The sequence below is a fragment of the Lissotriton helveticus genome, chromosome 8 (assembly GCF_964261635.1).
Source record: "Lissotriton helveticus chromosome 8, aLisHel1.1, whole genome shotgun sequence".
NCBI lineage: Eukaryota > Metazoa > Chordata > Amphibia > Caudata > Salamandridae > Lissotriton > Lissotriton helveticus.
The window spans coordinates 42,794,591-42,818,981 of record NC_136069.1 but is presented as its reverse complement, the minus strand read 5'-3'; the positions used below and the strand labels follow the sequence as shown (position 1 = coordinate 42,818,981).

At 46.1% G+C, this 24,391-nt stretch overlaps 1 protein-coding gene across 1 annotated transcript in view; it reads right to left on the bottom strand.

Moving 5' to 3' along the window:
• Positions 1 to 15,048, bottom strand: part of LOC144772315 (uncharacterized) — a 40,790-nt gene extending 25,742 nt beyond the window's left edge. Inside the window, exon 1 of the mRNA XM_078656546.1 lies at positions 14,909 to 15,048. The gene's annotated coding sequence lies outside the window, so the exon portion shown is untranslated. The remainder of the gene's footprint in view (positions 1 to 14,908) is intronic.
• Positions 15,049 to 24,391: the final 9,343 nt, after the last annotated feature.

The following is a 24,391-nucleotide window of genomic DNA, read 5'->3' as shown; positions in this document are numbered from 1 at the left end:
TCTAGGCAGAAATGTCTGCGGCACGGCTGCAAAGCAGCTTGTAAACAGCTAGTGCAGTGGTTCTCTTAGGGCGATACCAGTGAGAAATCATGGACAGCATGAGATCTTTCATGGCCAATTTGTCAAAACATTGGGAACAAGACTTTTTAGACAAGCTCAATGAGGGTTTTCTTGTTACTAACCATGTAATCAGTGCAGCTGTCAACTTAGCAGAGTTAGCTTCCACTGGCAATTGCCACTGGGTTTCAATTAGAAAACCTTCTTGGCTTCGTGTCACCAGACAGAAATCCAACATATGGCTATGGACCTTCCTTTCTCAAGCTCAAAACAAAGCTGAACCTCTCAAGGCAATAGAAGTAGATATACTTCAGACAGCTGCACAAGGTTAAGTACCCCAGACACTAACAATGGCGTTCAAACCCCCATCCTGGCGCTACCACCTACAGCAACAGTATCCCCAGAGCCAGAGATTTCCATACTAAAGAAAAACATTTAAACCCAATACAATGTGAAAACCAACAACTTTCTAGAATATGCCATTCTTGAGGGCGAAGGCAATGGCAACCTTGTAAACCCCCAACCCTGTTTCCCAATTCACTGGGGGAAGCAGATACTTTGCGCCCAGAAGAGTGGACTGCAATATTTAGCATACATTGGTGCTAAATATTGTATTTCTTGGGTATTTTTTAAATTTCAAGGCCAGTCCTCTGCTAATTCTTCCAAAACCTTTGTTAACGTACCGACCCTGAGAAAACAAATGTCTGTCCTACTTGTAAAAAAGGCAATAGAGCAGGTACCACCTGAACAAAAGGGCCTAGGAATATACACCAAATATTTTTTAGTGCATAAGAAAGGTCCAGTTGGAGAGTTCAGACTAATATAGATCTACGATTCACAAACAAATTCACTGATAAAAAGAAATGTCATCAATAAAGAGAAATTTTGAATGCTCGTCCTATAGCAAACAATTCAGCATCTTACATGAGTCAATTAAACGTGCATGATATAGCTTTAATAAGTAGATACCAGTTGCTCCCAGACACAGGAAGTATGTAAGATTCATGGTAACAGAAAATCACTACCTACAGCCAATACTGCCATTTATTCTGAAATCTGCTCCTCGCTGCTTTTCTATATATTTGTAAACATCAATTGAAACAAACCGCTGCATCGAAACAGTTTTTTGCATTGGGGGATGGGTTGCGACAGTCAGAATCTTGTACAAGGAGCTCCCTTCCAGAGAAGCTCTGTTACAAACAACAGTTACGGATCCATCCATGGCAGGATGGCGTGCTCACTTGAATCATCCATTGGTACAAGGACAAATCATTAAACCACCTCCAGCTGAAAGCAGATTAAGTGGCCATTAAAGCGTTCGTTCCATCCCTTAAACAATTGGCAACAATCCCGATTAGGACTGGAAAAACCACCACAATCCAAGGAGGCACCAGGGAAAAACTACTATCAAAAGAAGCTCAGTTAATTTGGCAGTGGGCTCTGGTCAAAACGTATCACTAACAAGCGATCCGCATTCCATGGGAGATGAATCAACAAGCTGACTTTTTCAGTCCCTATTACAAGGAAAACCACAAGTGTGTCCTGGATGAAGAAGTTTTAGACAACATACCTTCAGCAGCTAAGAGGGAGGCTGTGACAAGGAGAGTTTCCCTGGCCGACTTCTGCTCCCCCTCACCGGAGGCGATGAGATAGAGAAGGAGAGTGTTCTTGTATTGAATGAGAACTGGAAGGAGATGTGGAGTGGTTGGCGTCTCTTCCAGGAGCGGTTTCAATATCTAATTGCTTTGGGTGCCAATGTGTTCTCAGCAGGTCTGGTGGTCCTGGATCTCTGAGGAGAGGCCTCTGTGCAGGCTTGACTGAGTCCTTCCTCTATAAGCCACGACCAATTCAATTCCGGAGTTTCGAAGTAGTGAGACTTGTTGGCATGTAGAGCCTAGCAGGAAACAGGAAATTGTAATGGAGGCCCATTGCTCTAAGTTTCTGGTTAACCTAGACGCAAGAGCGGCGTTGTGGCTGCATCTACCGGGTTTAGTCAGGGAGTTGGAGAACTCTGGCATCCCGGCAGCAAAACTCCGGCCAGGAGAGGACCTCCCTCAAGATCGCGTCTCTGTCTCTGAAGTTTAGGATGTATGCGATCACTGGTCTGGGAGAGGCTCCCAGAGGAGGTTTAGTGGTCAGAGCCCAGTGAGCTCTCTCGATTGTGAATCAGGAGAACAACTGGTCCACAGGCATCCAAGACTTAATCTAGGTCTCTAGAAAGTCTGCAACTTGCTAAGACTCAGTTCCTTTAGAGCTGCCAATCAAGCGCACATTACTGCTCCTCTACAGCAGTGCAACTCTGACTTAGGCATGAGAAGGCTGGAGACCTGGGACTTAAGGGACGTGACCTCATTTTCTACCATGGATATTTGCGACTCTGCCTCAGTGATCCGTGCCGTGGCCTTTAAGTGGTCCTGGCGAAGCAGCGCCACATCCATGCACACCTCTCCATTTTAGGTTTCCACAGCCGCTTGCAACGTTGGAATGGCGTGTTCTACAGAACACTTCTTGTGGTGGAGATATGGCCGCTTGCCACAGCTCCGCAACACCACAAGCAGTCGAGAAAGCTGTGAAAAATTAGGTAAGGGAGCCTCCAAGAATCTTAAAGGGTTAGTATACCTTTTTCTCATTTTTCAATGACAGACTATCAGGCTGTATTTTTTCCTTCCAATGATGGAGCTTTAGTCGTTTTTGCTACTAAGATGCTGCTAAGCAGTCTTGAAATGGGTTATTTACAATAATACACATTTGACCATTGATGGGATTGGGAAGTTGGACCCCAGCCTTCCATGCAGTCTCAGACCAGCTCTCCTTGTAGACTCAGAAGGGCAACCTTTTGTTGGCCCTCCCATCACCTTTCTTGGTCTTTAGATGTTGGTCAGAACTGATTCATCTGAATAGACTTGAGGTGGTGCAGGACGCCTCCTCAGGTTTCAAAACCGTATCCAAAGAAGTATCCTCCTTCCAAAAGAACATGCTGAAGGCCCGAGGCTCCTGAGAAGAAGCAGGGGGGCACACTCCTATATGCTCTGCCAACTTGCACTCACTTGTTAGAGTTGTGCACTACCTCGGGCATGCAGCTTTCAGTGGTCAATCAAGCTCGCGGGTGCAGCCCACAAACTACAGTGGCACACAGTGTAGTCTACAAGATGTCCAGCTTTTTTTATAATACAAACACTTAAATAGCTAAGTGAACTGTTCAAACTGTTCAAATTTATTTCACTAGTTATGAAGACACATTATTGTAATTCTGTGGTGAACTAAATATTTTTATAGGCTCAAAATAAATTAGAACACTTTACTTGATGATGTGTACATTTAAAATATTTTTGCTAAAACCCAATTTCCAAATATTGTTTATGCGCTATTATCAGTGAAACGACATGTTAGTGGGAATGTTCTGTGGCCATTTCAATGGAAAGTATGCTATCTGTAAATGACAGTGCACCATCACATCATGCTTTAGTAATATATTTATGAAAAGTGAGTTTTTAAACATGAACTGGAAATTATTGCTGCTCCTACCCAGATGACAGAGCTATTAGTGAACTCAACTTCACTGCCACCAAACCTGATCATTTCCCTGCCGTTTACCTGCCGGTTTTCGCCAAGCGGGGGAGTGGGACGACAATCCCCACACAGCAACGCTGCACGCTCACCGTCAACATCATCACTGCGACTGGAGGCACCTAAAAAGCGGCCAGGGCTCCTGCAGCATGTGAGCTCAACTTTACTGCCACCAGACATAATCATTTCCCTGCCGTTTACCTGCCGGTTTTCACCAAGCGGGGGGGAGGGACCACAATCCCCACGCTGCAATGCGGCGCACTTGCCGCCAGCGTCATCACTGCGCCTGGAGGCGCCCAATAGCGAAGCCCGGGCCAAGGGCGGGCCCGCATGCGCCCGTCCGCGGCAGGACAAGACTGGGCTGGGCCACCCCCCTTGGTTTTTCTGAAGAACATCATAGAGATTGGTAAGGAAAATCAATTATTTTTGCCTTGTTACCATTTGTGATTACACCCTCACTGGAACATGGGAAAGAGGAAACTAATGCCCTCCATGTGGAGGTCACATGCAAACAATGCACCCATTACGAAGTACTTAAAAACTGGTGTAGGGATGATCGATAGTGAGATTGTCCTTGTGGAGGAACAACTGACAGCTACTAAAACGCACTAGATGCCGTTCTGAAGGAATCTGTACCAAAGCGCGGGTGCGATTCCATGACTCCTGTGTGCAAAGGGAAATAAAAAGCTGCAGAGGCAGAGCTATATAGTAATAATGTAACAAATAAGGACATGGGAAACATCCTAAACAACAACGTTTTTATAACGAGTTACCTGAACAACGAATTCTCATCAACAACAAATTCTAAACCACGACTCCCTAAACCACGACTTCTAAAACAACGACTTACCTAAACCACAAGTCTCTACTCGGCACCAGGAAAGGTGAGAAGCAGTCTCTCTCCTATGCCCTGCCTGGCATACATGGGAACAGTCCAGTCCGAACTACAAAAGCCATGTCCTTCCCAGAACGGAAACAAGCATCCGAGGACCGGCCCGGTTTCGAGGTAACACCTCTCTTCAGCCCGGCTAGCTTGATTCCAGTGGTGTGGAGTGCCTGGGACTCACGTCTGAGCATCCCCAGTACACTTAGAGCGGTAACTGCAAACACAACAATGATGGACAGAATGTGGATCAATGTCACACATTCACCCCAGTCCAAAGATCTGGGCCCAAATCCATCGGTTTTCCACTCCACACCACCCTGGGTTAGACAATGGCGATATGCAAATCAGCGCTGACCCTGTGCCCCATGGGAACAGTTCAGTCCGAACTACAAAAGCCATGTCCTTCCCAGAACGGAAACAAGCATCCGAGGACCGGCCCGGTTTCGAGGTAACACCTCTCTTCAGCCCGGCTAGCTTGATTCCAGTGGTGTGGAGTGCCTGGGACTCACGTCTGAGCATCCCCAGTACACTTAGAGCGGTAACTGCAAACACAACAATGATGGACAGAATGTGGATCAATGTCACACATTCACCCCAGTCCAAAGATCGGGGCCCAAATCCATCGTTTTTCCACTCCACACCACCCTGGGTTAGACAATGGCGATATGCAAATCAGCGCTGACCCTGTGCCCCATGGGAACAGTCCAGTCCGAACTACAACTGTGTTTTTTGCAATTTTCACCCCGAGTGTGCTGGGGATGCTCAGACGTGAGTCCCAGGCTCTCCACACCACTGGAGTCAAGCTATCCAGGCTGATGAAGGCTGATAGCCAGAAACCGGTCCTTGGATGCTTGATTCCGGTCTGGGAAAGACATGGCTTGGTAGTTCGGACTGGACTGTTCCCATGAGGCACATGGTCAGAGCTGATTTGCATATAGCCAGTGTCTAACCCAGGGTGGTGTGGAGTGCAAAAAAACGATGGATTTCGGCCCAGATCTTTGTACTGGGGTGAATGTATGACATTGTTCTACATTCTGTCCATCAACTGTGTTTTTTGCAATTTTCACCCCGAGTGTGCTGGGGATGCTCAGACGTGAGTCCCAGGCTCTCCACACCACTGGAGTCAAGCTATCCAGGCTGATGAAGGCTGATAGCCAGAAACCGGTCCTTGGATGCTTGATTCCGGTCTGGGAAAGACATGGCTTGGTAGTTCGGACTGGACTGTTCCCATGAGGCACAGGGTCAGAGCTGATTTGCATATAGCCAGTGTCTAACCCAGGGTGGTGTGGAGTGCAAAAAAACGATGGATTTAGGCCCAGATCTTTGTACTGGGGTGAATGTATGACATTGTTCTACATTCTGTCCATCAACTGTGTTTTTTGCAATTTTCACCCCGAGTGTGCTGGGGATGCTCAGACGTGAGTCCCAGGCTCTCCACACCACTGGAGTCAAGCTATCCAGGCTGATGAAGGCTGATAGCCAGAAACCGGTCCTTGGATGCTTGATTCCGGTCTGGGAAAGACATGGCTTGGTAGTTCGGACTGGACTGTTCCCATGAGGCACAGGGTCAGAGCTGATTTGCATATAGCCAGTGTCTAACCCAGGGTGGTGTGGAGTGCAAAAAAACGATGGATTTAGGCCCAGATCTTTGTACTGGGGTGAATGTATGACATTGTTCTACATTCTGTCCATCAACTGTGTTTTTTGCAATTTTCACCCCGAGTGTGCTGGGGATGCTCAGACCTGAGTCCCAGGCTCTCCACACCACTGGAGTCAAGCTATCCAGGCTGATGAAGGCTGATAGCCAGAAACCGGTCCTTGGATGCTTGATTCCGGTCTGGGAAAGACATGGCTTGGTAGTTAGGACTGGACTGTTCCCATGAGGCACAGGGTCAGAGCTGATTTGCATATAGCCAGTGTCTAACCCAGGGTGGTGTGGAGTGCAAAAAAATGATGGATTTAGGCCCAGATCTTTGTACTGGGGTGAATGTATGACATTGTTCTACATTCTGTCCATCAACTGTGTTTTTTGTGAATTGGAGGAAGCAGTATTAAGTACTCAAACCCATGAAGTCTATATTGGAGTAAGCGGTATTAGGTACTCAAACCCATGAGTATATAAATATTAGGTCCTGGAATGCGGCAGGATTTAAAAACAAGCATTTGCATAGCCAATAGGTCTCGCCTCTGGGGCCTTATAAGTTATCAGAGAGGGCAATTGGCTTTGTTAAAGTTTTTAATATGTGTTGCAGCGCATTGTGAATGTTGTACAGCATGTTTAAAAGTTATAAGTTATAATTATAACCATTAGTCACCTTATATATAACCTAGAAAACATTATATACAACTGAAGTATCCTAATAAAAACCAGAATTAACACCAAAAAATGTGTTATAGTTTTTTTGTTTGTGCAAGGAAGGGGGCAGTGGGGAGTGGAGGTACAGGGAGACAGGGGGTGGGGAGAGGTGGAGTAGAACCAGAGGTGTACCCTGCATGTCCCCCCATTTTTATCCCAATCGGTCTGGGGGCCAGCAAGTGTAACGCATAAGGTTGGTCTCCTGTAATAGGATAACGTCGGGGGGAGTGCCTTTTGATAAATCGGAACACTATTCCACGTTTCACCTTGTACTCCAGGCCCTTTACATTGCTTGACATTAATCAAATTTCAGGTATGGACTTTCCTGCCACAGTGCACACTGTTCTCCAGGCTTCGTGACAAATTATTCCCCCAGAGTGGTACGCCAAAGTCACCCGAGCATCATTAGACATGCTAAGTGGATTAATGTGGTGTGTGACAAGTGTATGTCTTGTGTTGTTGTACCTAATATGGAAAAACTGATTAAACACAATAAATACCTTCAACCCTCTTTTGATCACCCCCTTTGAAACAAACCCCCTCCCCGCCCAGCCTGACGGACCCAGAACTGCCCGCCCCCCCCCCAACTTAGCAGAGTGCCTGTCGTCCCAACCCAACATAGTGAACTTAGGAGAATGTGGACCTACTTCGTGGCCCTTTCCCACAATGATAGAACTTTTATACCTTTAGACCATTTAGGAGAAATGTGGTTTCAATAGATAAACAAGTTTAATATCTCAAGCAATACCCATTCCATTACTAAGCAAAGGGAGTCGCTGACAGTTTAGTATGAAACCCCCCCACCATCAAGACTACCAGGCACCCCCCTTAGAGAGGACACAGAACCGCACCACTGCTTCCCCTAGGTGCATGTAAAAAAATTAAAGGGATAGCTCCCCCACGTGTCTGGAGAACATTTTAGGAGTTAAGTTTCCTGTTGATGTACAGACAACCCTTTCACCTGCGAATTCCCTTCCGTAGAGTGTCCACCAGATGCCGTCAATCTCCTCCTTCATCTCTCACTGCGCACCATGGGGCTAGGGCCGCTGACTGTCAGCTATCCCTCTAGCCACTCCCACTTGTATTGAAAAACCATGCCTTACCTTTGGCCTCAATTCGCAATCTAGCTGGGAAAAGCACTGAGGATCTCACTCCCTTTTCCTTCAGTAAGCTCTTAACTGCCAGCTAGCTACGTCTCTGTTTCTGAAACTTCAGGGTAAAATCAGGAAAAAAGGTAATGTTCGTATTCTCATAAATCACTGGTTGAGCAGTGCATCCTGTCTGGAGCACCACATCCAGGTCACGGAAATTGAAGAGTCAGGCAAGGATAGGCCTCGGTGGAGCTCCCAGGCGAGGTCATCCACTCGACACTTGGTGGGCTCTTTCCACCGAAAAGAATTTAGAGAGACCCCGTAGTTGGGGGTGTTTGCGGATAAGATCCGCTGCAAATAGGTCTGCTGCTGGTTCCTTCGCCGGCTCAGGGACCCCCAAAATGTGGACATTGTTGCGTCTAGACCTGCCCTCATAGTCCTCAAGCCTCGCCTCTAAATTTTTATTGGCTGCCTACAGCTAACCGACCTGGATCTTGAGAGCCTTGGTGTCCTGGAGCAAGGTCACTGCTGAGCCCTCCACCTTCTTGAATCTTGTCCCCATGGTGAGCAGGACTGCCACTATCAGGAGACCTCTGTTGTATCGGTGTCCATGCTCGCCTCTAGTGTAGTGCGGACTCCATGTAAAGAAACCATAATATCATGGAAGGACAGGGTCTCCCCTCCAGACGTCTGGGGGTGGGGTCATGGAGGGCAAACATTTTTGGGAGCTCTCCAGACTCTCAGGCCCCTTGGTTGTGTGCGATTTTAGATTCCGATTGGATTTCCCGATTCATGCCCTCATATAGGTACAATTCACTTTGCCCTTATATAGGCATAGAAATCAAGCCCTTATTTAGGCATAGCCCATGCTGCCCAAATACAGGCATGGCTACTTCCATCCGTTCATCTACGTCACAACGATTTCTTGGAAAACCAGACTCTTAAGCCGTTAGGGACTTCCCCTTGCTTGAATATTGATTTCTCCAAGAACTCAGTTATTTTACATAAACATATATTCCTTAGGGGTTCATTCAGGACGTTCATATGCCCGACTTTACGTCAAAGCTGGCAGTCCTAAAACATCTTCAAGGTATAAATATACCTTCACTTGCTATGGCAATTCACGGTGTGGTTTGTTGCAGTTCGACTACCTACTTGCACGACGCAGCTTACTACAGCAAGTGCCGAAGGAAGCCAACTCTCCAGCTGATGCACTGATCAGAAGCTGTCCTCCTCTGGCGAGAAATCCAGCTCCAGTGTTTCTGACTCCCCTTGTGGGGTGTTGGGAAATCAAGTCTGTGAAAGAGATACCAACCTCTCTCATTCTAAGGTATGGAGCTGATTAGAACTTAGAGAAACATTTGGCAATTCTTGGCAAAACTAAACCTATGCTAAAGACCATTCTTACTTCTTCCTTCGTACTAGACTTAGGTTAGGTACATTGGGGTAGGCATATTTTAGAAGCACCAGTTGATCATTTTATCCTGTGTTATTTATGTATGTATTTTTATATGTCTCAGCGCCAGTCAAGCCGACCCGACGGACCTACGACGCCGCCGAACTCATCGCTCTCAACACCGGCCGACCCCCAGGCTGCTACTGAGCCACACCGAGACGCACCCACGGACCCTTCAGCTGCCACTCCTGCAAGTTCACCTGCACTCGGACCTGCCCCGCCCCAGCACCCGCCAAGCCGAACACCAGCAGCAACCACCTCAAGTGCATCCTGCTCAACACCCGCTCCGTCCACAGGCACGCCATCGAACTCTGGAACCTCCTCGACACCACAGCTCCTGACGTTGCCTTCCTCACAGAGACCTGGATGAACGACTCCTCAGCACCCGACATCGCCATCGCCATCCCAGAGGGATACAAGATCACCCGAAGAGACCGCGGCAACCAGACTGGAGGAGGCATCGCCATCATCTACAGGGACACCATCCACATCACGACCAACACCGACGACACCCTGGCAACTGCCGAACACCTGCACTTCCAGATCCGCACCGACCCGAACACCACCCTCAGAGGCACCCTGATCTACCGACCCCCGGGACCACGCACACAATTCAGCGAGGACATCGCCGACTTCGCCAGCCCGCATGCCCTCCCCTCCGCTGACTACATCCTCCTGGGAGACCTCAACTTCCACCTGGAGAACAACAACGACCGCAACACCATCACCCTGCTCGACAACCTCGCCAACCTCGGACTCAAGCAGCTGGTGTCCACCCCACCCACCTCGCCGGACACACACTCGACGCCGTCTTCTCCTCCAGCAAAGACATCGCCTTCAGCCACGCCACTGGACTCCACTGGACGGACCACAGCTGGGTCCACTTCACCTTCAGAAGAACGACGATCCACCACCACCAGCAACAGGTTGCTCGAAGAAGCTGGAGCAAGATCACAGCCAACCAGCTCGCCGCTTCCCTGAGCCAGCACCCTCCCGCCAGCTCTGCGAACCCCAGCCAGGCCGCCGACAACCTCACGAAGTGGATCAGCAACTGCGCGGACGAACTCGCCCCACTGAGGACCCCGCCCAGCAGACCCGGCAGCAAGAAGGCCCCATGGTTCAACGACGAACTCAAGAGCTCCAAAAAGAACTGCCGAGCCCTCGAGAAATCCTGGAGAAGGGAACCAACACCGGACAACATGACCGCCTTCAAGCTTGCCACCCGGAAGCACCACCAACTGATCCGCGCCACCAAGAAAACTGCATTTAAGGACCGGCTGGACAACAACGCACACAATTGCAAGGAACTCTTCGTCAAAGAGCTCTCCAACCCCAACGCCGGAGACAACGACATCACCCCATCGCAAGACCTCTGCAACTCCCTCGCCTCCTACTTCCACAACAAGATCGCGGACATTCACAACAGCTTCAGCACTCAACCGACACACGCCACGACCGAACCACCGCCCCCCACCACCACCCTCCGCGCCTGGACTCCGATCAGCACCGAAGACACCGTCAGCACGATGAACTCCATCCACTCCGGATCGCCGACCGACCCCTGCCCTCACCACGTCTTCAACAAGGCCGACGCTGTCATCGCACCCCACCTGCGGGACATCATCAACACCTCCTTCGACACCGCCACCTTCCCGGAGAGCTGGAAGCACGCCGAACTCAGCGCCCTACTCAAGAAGCCTACAGCGGACCCCACCGAACTCAAGAACTACCGCCCCATCTCGCTCCTCCCGTTCCCAGCCAAAGTCATCGAGAAGACCGTCAACAAACAGCTGGCCGCCTTCCTCGAGACGAATGGATCCCTCGACCCCTCACAGTCTGGCTTCCGAGCCAACCACAGCACGAGACCGCCCTCATCGCCGCCACCGATGACATCCGAGCCCTGATGGACAACGGAGAAACAGCGGCCCTCATCATCCTAGACCTCTCCGCGGCATTCAACACTGTCTGCCACCGCACCCTAGTGCAGCGCCTCAGCAACGTCGGAATCCAGGAGAAGGCACTGGACTGGATCATCTCCTTCCTCGACGGAAGAACACAAAGAGTCCTTCTACCACCGTACAAGTCAGAGGCCACCGAAGTCATCTGCGGCGTCCCTCAAGGATCCTCGCTGAGCCCCACCCTCTTCAACATCTACATGAGCCCCCTCGCGGCCATCGCACGCCAACACAACCTCAACATCATCTCCTACGCTGACGACACCCAGCTGATCCTCTCCCTGACCAACGACCCCGCCGCCGCCAGAGCCAACCTTCACGAAGGGATGGAAGACGTAGCCGAGTGGATGACGACCAGCCGCCTGAAACTGAACTCAGACAAGACGGAAGTCCTCATCCTGGGTTCCTCGCCCTCCGCCTGGGACGACTCATGGTGGCCCCCCGCCCTGGGCACCGCACCCAAACCAACAGACCCCGCACGCAACCTGGGCTTCATCCTGGACTCCTCCCTCTCCATGACCAGACAAGTCAACGCCGTCTCTTCGTCATGCTTCAACATCCTGCGCATGCTACGAAAGATCTTCCGGTGGATCCCCACCGAGACCAGGAAGACGGTCACCCAAGCCCTCGTCACCAGCCGACTGGACTACGGCAACGCCCTCTACGCCGGAACCACCGCCAAGCTCCAGAAGAGACTCCAGCGGATCCAGAACGACTCAGCCAGACTCATCCTCGACATCCCACGACACAGCCAAATCTCCGGACATCTGAAAGACCTGCACTGGCTCCCCGTCAACAAAAGAATCACCTTCCGTCTCCTCACCCACACACACAAAGCCCTACACGATCAAGGCCCGAGCTACCTCAACAACCGCATCAACTTTTACGCTCCCAAACGTCATCTCCGTTCAGCCAGCCACGCCCTCGCCGCCATCCCCCGCATCCAAAGAACGACAACAGGAGGAAGGTCCTTCTCCTACCTGGCCGCCAAGACCTGGAACTCCCTCCCGACCGACCTGCGCCTGACCCAAGACCACCTCTCCTTCAGGAAGAAGCTCAAGACCTGGCTATTCGAGCAGTAGCAGCACACCCCCCCCCCAAGCGCCTTGAGACCCTCCGGGTGAGTAGTGTGCTCTATAAATGTCTGTGATTGATTGATTGAGTCAATGCAATTACAGTATTATTTTATATTACTGTTTACGCTGTACGCATTATACTTTGCATTCTGTCTAACGATTGTAGCAGTTCACCTCTCTTGCATGAGAAATAAGACTGTGCAATAATCCCTTTTATTGAAACGCCCGTCTCTGTTTCTCTGCACCTCTGTAGAAAGGAAGCATGCACGATTGACTGAGTGAAATAGTTATCTATTGTTTTCACGACTCTAGAGATACATTTCTTATTCTTGGGAAACAAAGTTGTCATGTTTATGTGGTTGTCAGAAACTAATCCCTTCTTGTGTATTCGAGAAAGTTTCCAGTGACCTCTGAGCTAGCTGGCACTCACAATTATGTTTAGTATACTGGATAGAGACATACTGAGCTCAGTCCTATGTCAAATCTGTAGTGTATATTATTCCAATGTGCAGAGCCTACACCTTGTGAAAGGTGAATTAATCCAACTTGATCTGATGGGTATTTTTCATGTTCTTTCCGTCCGTCATTCTGCTGGAGCAAGTATAATTGGATCAATGAAGGGTGAGTGGGACACTGGGATACTCACTAACGCCTGCCAGCGGGTACGTCAGGCACCCACGCGGTCTGTCAGGTTTCTTCCTGTGTATCTATCACCCCACCTAAGCACGCATTAACTCAGCTTTCAGGCCGCAGTACGGCTAGTCCGAGCTCAAGGTAAGTCTCACACTCGGGCCAGCGGAGGGACACGATGAGTGGAAATAGGCCAAAAGTCTAAGGTATCACCCAATGCCAGACGACCCAGAGCTGGTTGGGCCTCGTCTAGGGGACGGCTGGTTGAATGGATAACTGGGGAGAAGTAGACTGTGCCACAGAGCAGCTAGAGAAGTGGCCAGTTCCTTCTGCGGTCGCCCACACCACCCAGAAACGCACATTCTTAATAATATCCATATTCTCTTATTATGAATGCATAAAAAGGACACGTTTTAACAAAACTTCGATCTCAGTTCTTACAAGTGACCATAAAGCTCAACTTATTAACAATGATAAAGTGTAAATAAAGCCAAAACGTATTTACATTCAACAGCTATAGTCAATATAAACTAGCACAGGTGAACTTGACCCCTATTGTTTTTTAAATCTACATTTTGTACATCTTCCTGCGATTTATCAATATTTTTTTCTGTTAGGTTATCATTACGCTTCTGTGGTCTCAGTTTTTGTTACGTCTTGAAGATCAAGATCAGGTGGAATCACTTCCTAGGATACAGGGTTGAAGATCATATACCACTTCCTGTGACGTCAAAGGGTGTGTGATGTCACTTCCGTTACCCCATGCAATTTCGTGAACGGTCATCTCCGTTCTCCATTCCTACTTTCGTACCAATGACATAACTTTGCTGAGATATTAAAATTGTGTTATTTTACTAAAAGCCAGGGATTTGTGGGCCCGTCTAACCTCTTGTGCTTCTTCACTATCATTGAAGGTTTTCATATCCCGGAGATACACAGGGGAGTAGTTTTGGGGGCAGGGGTGGTTAAGGAGTTACACCCCCAAAAAAAAACAAGCATGAGGTGTTGGTCGAAGGCACGAGGAGATTGTACCCACGAGTGGCAAGGAGACAGCTGAAAGAACAAGACGGAGGGCATTGCTATGGGGAGGGGGGAGGAGAAATGCGACACGGCGGGCAGGGGAGGGGGCGGAGCAGGGAGAGCGGCATGAGGGTGTGAAGCAGCAGGGGCCTTTGAAGTGAAGCTAAGCTTCACTTCAAAGGTGTGGGAGGAGTGCGGCTGAGGCAGAGCGCACGCTGGGGGAAGCTTGTGGGGCGGAGCGGGAAGAGCTGCTGGGGAACAGATGGCGATCTGATGATGTGCACGCGCATTTTAGGTCAATGCCTAAAGCGCACGGGCACAGCACCAAATCGCCAAGTTGGGTAAAGTCTGTTTAAGTCCCTATAGTCTCGCTCTGCTCAATGCGCATGCGCATTGAGAGGCGAGACCTAAAAATGATTCTGTAGTAAATAGTTGGGTGAAGGTGTTTTAAGTCGGGTATGGTGAGGTATTTGTCGCATTTCACTTGGGACTTTTACATACACATGCAGACAAAAACACACACAATATCACCTGTTTTAACAGTCTTAAAATGGTTATTTGACAGAATATTTAGTTTTAATTAGCCCGCACAATCCACGCTCCTCTTCCTTCCTACTGCTCCTTAAGCCGCCCACCTGCCCTGCTTCTCATATCATGTATTTTAACCAGTGTGATTGTTGGGAAATCTGAAGCTCTCACCCCCTCAAACCTACTGACCAAGCTACACCCCTGCATACAAGGCATAAACATGCCACACTTTTATACACTACGAACGTAGAGCTGTGTCACTACAGCAGCATAAAGACGTATGTACCTCAGCTGCAGAAGCATGTCTGGTGGCGCTGCACAAACGAGAGACTGCACCATCCAGCTGAGACAGAGCAGGGAGGATGGCAGACATTACAGCAGCACGAGAGCACCCAGCTCAATGGCGCATGCGCAGACACAGGACTCTGTGCATGACATGCTTTTACTGGGCATGCTGTAGGGTGTAGTGTCTCTTGTATGCGCATGCGTACGCCGCTACTCTAAGCATGCACCAATAAGCAGTGTCTCATTCCTGCGCACACTTTCGGAGGCAACTGACATGTCTTCTGTGCACATGCGCTTTAGCGCCGCGTCTCTTTTCTACGCAGCCTCAGTGAGCTGTCCTGACTTTCAGTCATGAACATTTCCAGTTAGGTCTGGCTCTAAAATGAACCGGGCTGGGACATAGTTTTGGGGAATAAAGAAAGCATGGACGGTAGTAGACTGCTTAGTTCAGGCCAGAGGAATAAGAACTGGATGGCACATGCCCTGGGCAAGTTGGAATACAGAAACCTAGTAATGCTTATTAGGCTACCCTCAGTATAATTGTTTAGTTTCTTAATTGTGAGTTCTTATAGAAACCAACTGACAGTTAGTCAACATACATGTAGTTGAATTCTGGGTAAACGCCTCCTAAACACGCTGCTGCTGAATCTGCACTAAGTGAAGTCTCTGTAGGGGCAACAACAAGTGTTATTGTATCAGTCTGGGAACTCTCAGACTCACAGGCCAGGTGACCTGGTATTTGGAGAGGTTCGCCTGTCTCACTGTAACTCATATGGAAAAATAGACTTTTAGTGCATTCTGCCAGAGCAAGCGTGGGAAACCTAGATCAGTTAATCCCAGGTGAGTGGTTGCCCCCCCCCCCCAGTCCGATTCTCTTTAAAGGGCTAGCTAGCTCCTTTGTGCAGCATTCTGAAAATATTGGGTATCTTGTAGGTTTGACAGAATGAAGCAGCTTTTCAATACGGTTTCATAAAAAATGTTATCTCAGATTTTTACTGTCTTATCAATCTAATCAGTTTTTAGACGTATAGGCTTTCACAATATTAGATAATAATGCCCTGGTTCTGAGTTTGTGGGAGAAGTAGGTGCTACCTATCACATCTGGTGAATAACGAAGCCCCTGGGAACATTACTTCTCTGGGGTGATAAATAGCTCTTATTCCCAGTTTGGGGGAAATAACATGCAGATTTTGTTGCATACTTTTTCCTTGTTAAATTTGCATGTTCCCCGTTGGGGGAACAGAGAGCATAAGTTAGGTCAGTTGGAGCCCAGAACCCTCATTTAAAGTTTGGTAGGCGGCTCAATGTCTATAAAGGTGGCAGAGGTGGTAATTTCCACTGTCCTGGCAGACTACCACACACAATATTTAAAAATCTGCAACAGTCTGGCTGAGAACTCTACATTTTCAAAGGAGCCGTCATCACTTTACGTCCTCTGCAGGCACTGAATGTTTGCCATGTTTCATGCCGCCCCTTATGAATAGTTTTTGTTTTGAAAAAATATAAACTAAGTATTAATTGATTTGCCAAGAATCCGAGTCTAGAGCCTGATTCCTTAGTATGAAAGTCGACAGGTTTAATAGTTACGCCACATCCTCTCCCCTGGGGTGGTTGTGTGTGCTTCTGGAAGTCCTACACTTTGGCTAAAACACCGGAACGCCCTTTTAAGTTAGCAGTTTTGCCATTGTTTCCTTTAAAAGTATTTTAGGACTGACTTGCACTTGAATTCTATTGACGAGTTTATATTTGTTGCATTAAATTTACATTTAAAAAGTACAGGTTTTTGATTATATGTTTATAGCAGGTCTGGTATGGAAATACTGCCCAGATAGGAGGAGGTGACAAACAGGGCTAGGGGTAGCAGCTGCTATCCCTTGTGATCCTATGTTGGGTGGGACTCTGTGAACTATGTTCTCAACCAGCCGGCCTCACTGGAGTGGGAATTAAAATTGTTTACCCCTCCGCTATCCAACATTTTCCCTACTGTTGCATTCACTGGAGTGGGAATAAAAAATGTTACCCCTACGCTATCCAACACTTTCCCTACTTCCCTGTGTCATGCGCAGTAGGAGTCGGATTCTCCCCAGGCCATTTGTGTGTTTTTTTGTAGTTTGTAGCTCGATCTGGATCCCATAGAATCAGGTGAATTACAGACGGGCACATTGATTTTTAGGCATGAGATATTAAAAGATTTGCCACAAATCCAAGACTAGAGCCCGGTTTCTAAACACAGCTATCAGGTGCCCCCATTTGTTACACAAAATGGCCTTACCGTGAGCCTCTTTAAATGTGATTATCACATAGCACGTGGAAAACAGAGACGCGATTTACAATAAAATAAAACAAACAAAATCTTAACTGGTCACGTTTTATTTTTGTTTAAAGCCTGTTGGACCCGGCCTCGTGGCGTGGTCCTCATTGACCCGTAGTAATCCTTCCTGACCCGTGCAGCTCCCCATGGCCCAGATTCACCCGACCATTCCCCCCATGACCCACATCCTCGACACTGGGCTTCCCCGTCCTCTCCCTCCATTTTCCCTGGTACCCGAGGCCGATGCCCATGTCCCTGCACCTAAGATGGCCGGCCCGGCCCCAGCCCAACCTCGGCCTTCGGCGCCATACCCGGCCAGTGGGTAGAGCGCTCCCTGTGAGCGAGAGAGGGAGGAGTAGCTCGATAACACCTCCCACCTCCCCTCGAGAGATGAGTTTCGATCACCCATTCGGCCTCCCTGAGGGCTGGCTCCAGGCCTGCTGAGCGTCTGGGATCCCTCCAGACCCAACTTGAAGGGATGAAAGGAGCCGCCGAGGCGGAACCCACAATAACCAGCTCCCAGGTGCTAAGACCTCCGCCTGCGAGGACTCCGGACATCAAAGGCGAGGAGTCCTATATCAAGGGTTGCTCTGGGATGATCAGGCAGTTGTGTCCTGGACTACGTGAGCCCTGCGGACCTCGTCGCGGCTCCTACCGAGCAGAGAAGGACTTCTACTCGAGAACCACCTGTGCCCTGCTGACGCTGTCGCGGCTCCCACTTGGCAGAGAAGGACTTCTGCCCGGGACCACCTGAGCCCTGCTGACGCTGTGAAGTAGCGTAAATTTAAAAGGCTCAGGGAATACTTACTAATATAACAAGAACTTGGCACAGAATCTGAAAATATGAAAAGACATCTTTATTAAACTTAACATAGTGAGGCCACGTCACCCAGAAGCTGTAGCAACTGAACGAGGTAGTCTGAGGAACACAGAGGACAGAGGCCTTTTATATGTTTTTAGCGTTACATGATTCAGTACAAAAGTAAGGGGCAGTCCTAGGTTTTGCAAGCATGCAAAACCCAACATTCCTTCTTACACAAGCTGCACAAACCCATAATAAAACCCGGGCACACCCCATCGTAAACAGGCCATAAAGAAAGGAGCAGAGACAGGTGTGAGTAAGATAAGACATAGTTGTGTGCAATAAAGGTTTATAGCATGCTGTGCCTTGATACTATCTCAATCGGCCACTGGGAAAGGAACTGGCCAAACAGGTTTGGCTTCAGGCAGTGGAGTCAGCTTGCCCAGGTCACAGAGAAGTCAGCAAAGGTGTACGTGTCCTTCAGAATTGTCTTTGGCCTATGTGAGGGCAACCACAAAATGGCTGCTGCACACAAAATGGAACCCGAGTGTTCAGGACGAAAACTCTGATTTCAGGGTGATTCTGTCATTTGAATATGACGAAAATGCTTGTGCATAGTGTACTAGCAATTCTCGGTCTGCTGATATCAAAATCGTCATGATACGACGATGTTTATGACACAGGTTCAAAATTTTCAGTACCACAGACCCTACTTTTGCCCTTACATAGGCAATAACCAATACTCACGCTAGTCTGAGTCCAGGTCTATATTTATCAAATCATCAAGATCTTGCTGAAGCATAATCCTATTACTTAGCAACTCTCTCGGGACAGGTCTCCTTACACACGTAGTAGCACAAAGGCCATATATGGCAAGGAAAGAAAAAAAAATAGGGAATACCTCTATCTGTAGTATGTGGCATAAGACCACACACCCAACAATTAGTGATGTTCACTATTAACTGGTGTTGATGCAAAAGCTGTACAAAGGAATTATTAATCAACTCTGACCTCCTAACTAGTTCATGTTCAGGTAAAGTATGGAAAGAATGCAAAGAAGTAGGAGTAGGAAAAGACATAGGTTGGGATGTGGGTACAGATGTGAATTGGGTAGCAAAAACAATCCCACCCATAAAAGACAATGCCATGTTTAAAAAACACTAGAAAACACGTTATTAAGAACATATAGACAACAGGAAAAAGTAGTGACCACTATTACAAACGAAATTATAATTTTTCACAACCCTAAACAAAAGGTAAATCCTAGAATTTTCTAGTACAATTTTTAGGTCTTCCTATGCATTTCTGTAATTTATTATATGTTCAAGTGAAACAGTGGTGACCCTCATTAATGCTCTGAGGTGAAAAGGGGATACTCTTCCACAAAAAATGGACTTTATTCTGCTTTTACTAAACAGAATACTAATTTAAAATAATGCCAGCAGAACAACAAAATCATTCTCCTAACACTTAGTCTATACAGTCACATGGAAACCTCTTGTGAAACCAACTATGCCCAGAGTCTGTTCAAAAAGCCTCTCTGGCAGGCTTCTATTGTCCAATCAAGTCTGCTCCCATTGTTGCATGGGCCTTTGGATTCAGGCCTCCCATGAAAAAAATGCTCAGTATCTGTTGGAGTGCCCTCCTGGCAAACACTCATAGCTCATTCACAAAGTCTCAATGTCTCAAGACAGTGCACCGTATCTCTCCTCTGCGGCAGACACTACAGATATTGTGCTCTTCATTGGTCATGGGCACAGATCATCTCGTGCAGACCCGGGACCATTCTCAGACTCCAACACTCATTAATTCAGTGTCAGAGGACGCTCAGGCTGTTCTTTCATGGGCACCAGAATGGAGTGCCTTTTGCCACTCTTGGATCCTCTGGTGCACTGCACTTCCGTTGAAGCAAAGGAAAAAGGGGTTGTGTGTGGCCAAAACTCAGGCCAAGGGGCTCAAGGGACTGCACACTGTCAGAGGTTAACCAGCACATGACAGGCGCTCTTTTGCACTGAAATTCGCAAGGGACTGCACACTGTCAGAGGTTAACCAGCACATGACAGGCGCTCTTTTGCACTGAAATTCTGGTTCTGTGGCAAAAACCAGCTCCTCCTTCTTTTCTGATGTTGAGCGCCTTCTGATGAAGCAAGTGCGATGCTTTAAACAGTTCGTTGTGTAACAAGGGGACTGCAAACAGGTGGCCTGCGATCTTCAAAGGAGTGGCCACACGCCATGGGACAATTCTGTGTTGAAATACACTGTCATTCTCAAAGGCAATACAAAAACAAAGGCAATAGGCAAGACAGTGCCTCTAGGCTCTTCAATTGGGTTTCCGTGTGAGAGCATATCCTTTACCATTTAAGGGTAAACAACGACATGGGAATTCTATCTGAATGGATGTCCTCACACATAGTGGCATGTCTAATGGGGCAAACACATTTTATCTCAATGTTTACACATAGGTGTTCCTAAATTCCTCATCTAGAACATCTCAAAAGCGGGATCACATACATGTTATCATAATAATTGTGCATCAGGTGGGACTATGCAATGCAAAAGCTAATGATCAAGATGTGGGAACAAAAGGCAAGAACTAGAGAGTCCTGGTATTTCCATTATTTAAAATACATCTGGTCCATTAAAATTAAAGCAGCAGAAAAAGGAACTAAAAACCAAATTAGAATAGGCATTGAATTTGTCATATTAAAAAAAAAAACGTAAAGTGTCTCCTATTGAGATGGAAAGCTTATTGTATTATAGTATTGAGTCATTTAATCAGTCCATGACTACCTTAACAGACAGACTGGAAAAACATCAGAATAGGCCTAAAGAAAATTCTTAGAACCAGTCTAGTTATGCAAAAGGGAATTATACATAAGATGGGGGTCCATGGTACATTACTGCAATCTGAAAGTGTGAACCTGCACAATACACTAATAATAATAAAAGCTGACTGGTGAAAGGAATACGGAAAAGAGGAATGGGACTAGGACACAGCTAAAATCCCCTATAACTAGACATGATGTGCTTGGGTGATAGTCAGGCATGTGACACAATGCCAAGAGTATGGGTGATACACAAAAAAAATCACAATAGTCTACAAATTTAACTCTACCGTTGGCCACTACACCATATATGGTAATCTCAGCTAATGTTCCAGTTCCTTCTTCAGGGGGGAAAAAAAAAAAAAATTAAACCTGGTTTCTTTTACGGTACAAAGCCATATACTTCTTAGGAAGCAGAATCAAACTGACTAATGTAATATAGAAATTAGGTCACCATGTACAAGAGTCACAAATCTATAATTTATCCTTACGTCCAATCAGGATATATATTTTAGGGCTGCCTGTTCCTTACAGGAAAGGGCAGTATCGTGACTACAGATGACACAATTTGCTGTTTATTTTTCTTCAATACCTATAGCCAAATTTGACATACACTGGTGAAGTGTTGTCTGTTTGGTTCACAATATGTAAAAAAAAATAATCATATCTGTGAATTTTAGTATCAGCGAAAATTTTACCCAACTGTTGACAGCGACACGTATCGTCATACATGTCCCCTCACAACAACACGGGTGAATTTGTAATAATTTCTTAAGCAGCAACATACAACATAAAACATGCAAAAACGCACAAAACGGACGTCAAGCCATCAGATATACTCGCTGTAAAACGATAGCATATATAAATGAGCGGTGACGCATAATACCATGTAAGGATACCCTCCTTTTTGACAGTAGATCACCAATAGTGGGTATCTGCTGTCAAATATAACTTTCGGACACACAGGACCAGCAAGGACAATTCATGATAGAACAAAATACACAAACATGAAAAACGCATGGACATTTCTTTTCAAAGGGGTTGCGCAAAAAAAAACCCATCTCATTTTAGCCAACCAAACTCACGTGTCTTGTTAGGCTTAAAATCCCCCAGAGCAATCCATGAATGATCTGTGAGCAGAAGCGAAAAGGAAAAAAATGCACAGCACACAAAAGAGAGACATTTCTGATAATAAACAGACATCAATTGTAACTTTTAAGCAGAAGACAAACATGATACACATTAACAAACACAAAAATAAATTTCCATTACTTAACTGTTACCATCTTGTCAGTCACCTTGCAACATGAAGCCCTTTTAACTTTCAGAGGTAAAATCCTTTCCCTGACACCTAAAATTAGCCTTGTGCCACAATCTCCACGATAAAAAAAAATTCTTAATTGTCAAATCGTTCTTACTTATTCATGTAGGCTTCAAAATTTTAGTAAAAGGCTGCATCTTATTTTTTTGCCTAAGACGTAATGCAACACTTCGTTTTCTGTACTAGCAGACATTATTTTTTAGAGCAGAAATACAAATGTCATGATGTTGGGACTTTTAAAGAAACCTTTCAAGAAACCTTTTTTATATTTCCCTTTGGAATTAAGTCTTTAACTTTAAACCAGAAATTCCATCTTTCAGAGGCCTGTTTAGCAAGGTTATTCTGCATTTCACAGAGACAAGGCTCGAATTTAAAAGGTCACAATGTCAACATGACAGCCACTAAAGATAGCATCTTAGTGCAACGTGAGTAGCCCACAGTTTCTGCTCATTCCGAGGCCTACTACATTTACTGTGAATGATTCACACATACCAGTTTTTAGAACAAATGTTTGCCACCACCCTATACAATGGTACTCATTTTAGCAACCTAACATGGATGAACGCCTAAATGGGCCCCGCTAAAGTTAGAACCTTCAACCCTGATATTAAACACAAACCTCTGCACCGGGCACATTGGCTCACTGAGCTATGAAAAATAACCTCAATAACAACCCACAAGTTTGTATTATGCACAAATGTATGCATTACTGAAGCCAGAGACGCTTTCAAGCTATGGTAAATGACAAGAATCTGTGTTAAAAACCCATTTAACTCAATTTCGACTTTTATCTTTGGGGCACTTAAAAATAAATATCCTATAATTGTTTTACATATTAATCATCCTCAGGATGTTCTTTACACATTACAGATATTAGACATTAGTCATATCTCATGTAAATCCTTGGAAAAATGAGTTTTTTACGCCTGCGCCAAGTGAAAACCAACATGCAAATTACCTAATTACACCGTAACACATAACTTAAATCAAATTTTAATACTAGGAGGTCATAGTATGAGTATTAAGCTTTATAAATATCAAAAAACAATTTTAAAAAGCACTTATTTTTTTCTCAAATAATTTTTCCATAATTGATAATTTTTCATTCAATGAAACCAATTATCTGTTTTTATGATAACTCCACATATAAAGGTAAGCTGCATCCCTTGCCTATCATTTTTAGATGCATTCATTTATGCGCCTACGCCCAAAAAGCCTAACTTAAAACATGACATTTTTCACGCCATTTTTAAAGGGCAATCAGTATTTTCAACAGAACCAAAAATATACTTTGAAAAAAATGCTTTAAGAGAGGAAAACCGCATTTGGAATGTCTTCCAGTGATACAAAGTGATGAACCTTATTTTTGTAACCCTCTAAAACACTATTCTGAAATGAAAAAGGCCAACTGTGATTAACTAACGGCTAAGTCCTGGGCTAAATAAACATTCCAATGTTATTTATGGCCTTCGAAAACCAACATCTGCTGCCTTAAGGCAGAAAAGGCCCTGCATAGTGCTGAAACCTGAGCACGCTTTCAGTTTTACTGAAAACAGACATTTCAAGTTTTTAAAAATGCGCGTGCAAAAAAAATTGCATTTAAATCTAGCAAGAAAAAAATTCACTTTAGCTGAGGTGTTTGCCTTTTACATGTACTACAATGTATGTAAGTAAAAATGCTATAAATTCGTTTTGCTACAAAACACACAATTATTTTTGAGGCCCTTCATATTCCTAGTGAATGTGAATTTTAACTTATCTATTTTAAGCATTTAACAATTTGCACATATGCGTTTTTGCTTAGTCTGTAAATTAAATCGCAACATATAGCGATTTTAGCATGTGACATAGTAAATTGCTGGAGTGTTATTTAATTTCTACTAAATATTAATTAATCTGACATTTTACTTAACAGACTGAAAACATCAAGAAACCCACAAGCTCATTGCAAACATAAAGAGAAAGGATTTAAACACTCAGGACACACAATACAGTGTTGTAGCTATTGTTTTCATAAATTGCCATCGCAATTCACATACTGAAGTTACACCAATGAAAAAAACCACATAGACATTGAAACACACATTGAACCCACAAATCAACACTTAGGACGAAAACAAAGGACAGCCCATAGGCTGTACTCAAACCAAACCATTTGTAAATATTAGCTGTAAGAAACACGTCTCAATAGGGTTCCAAAAGACTGTGCACGAAGCCACAATACA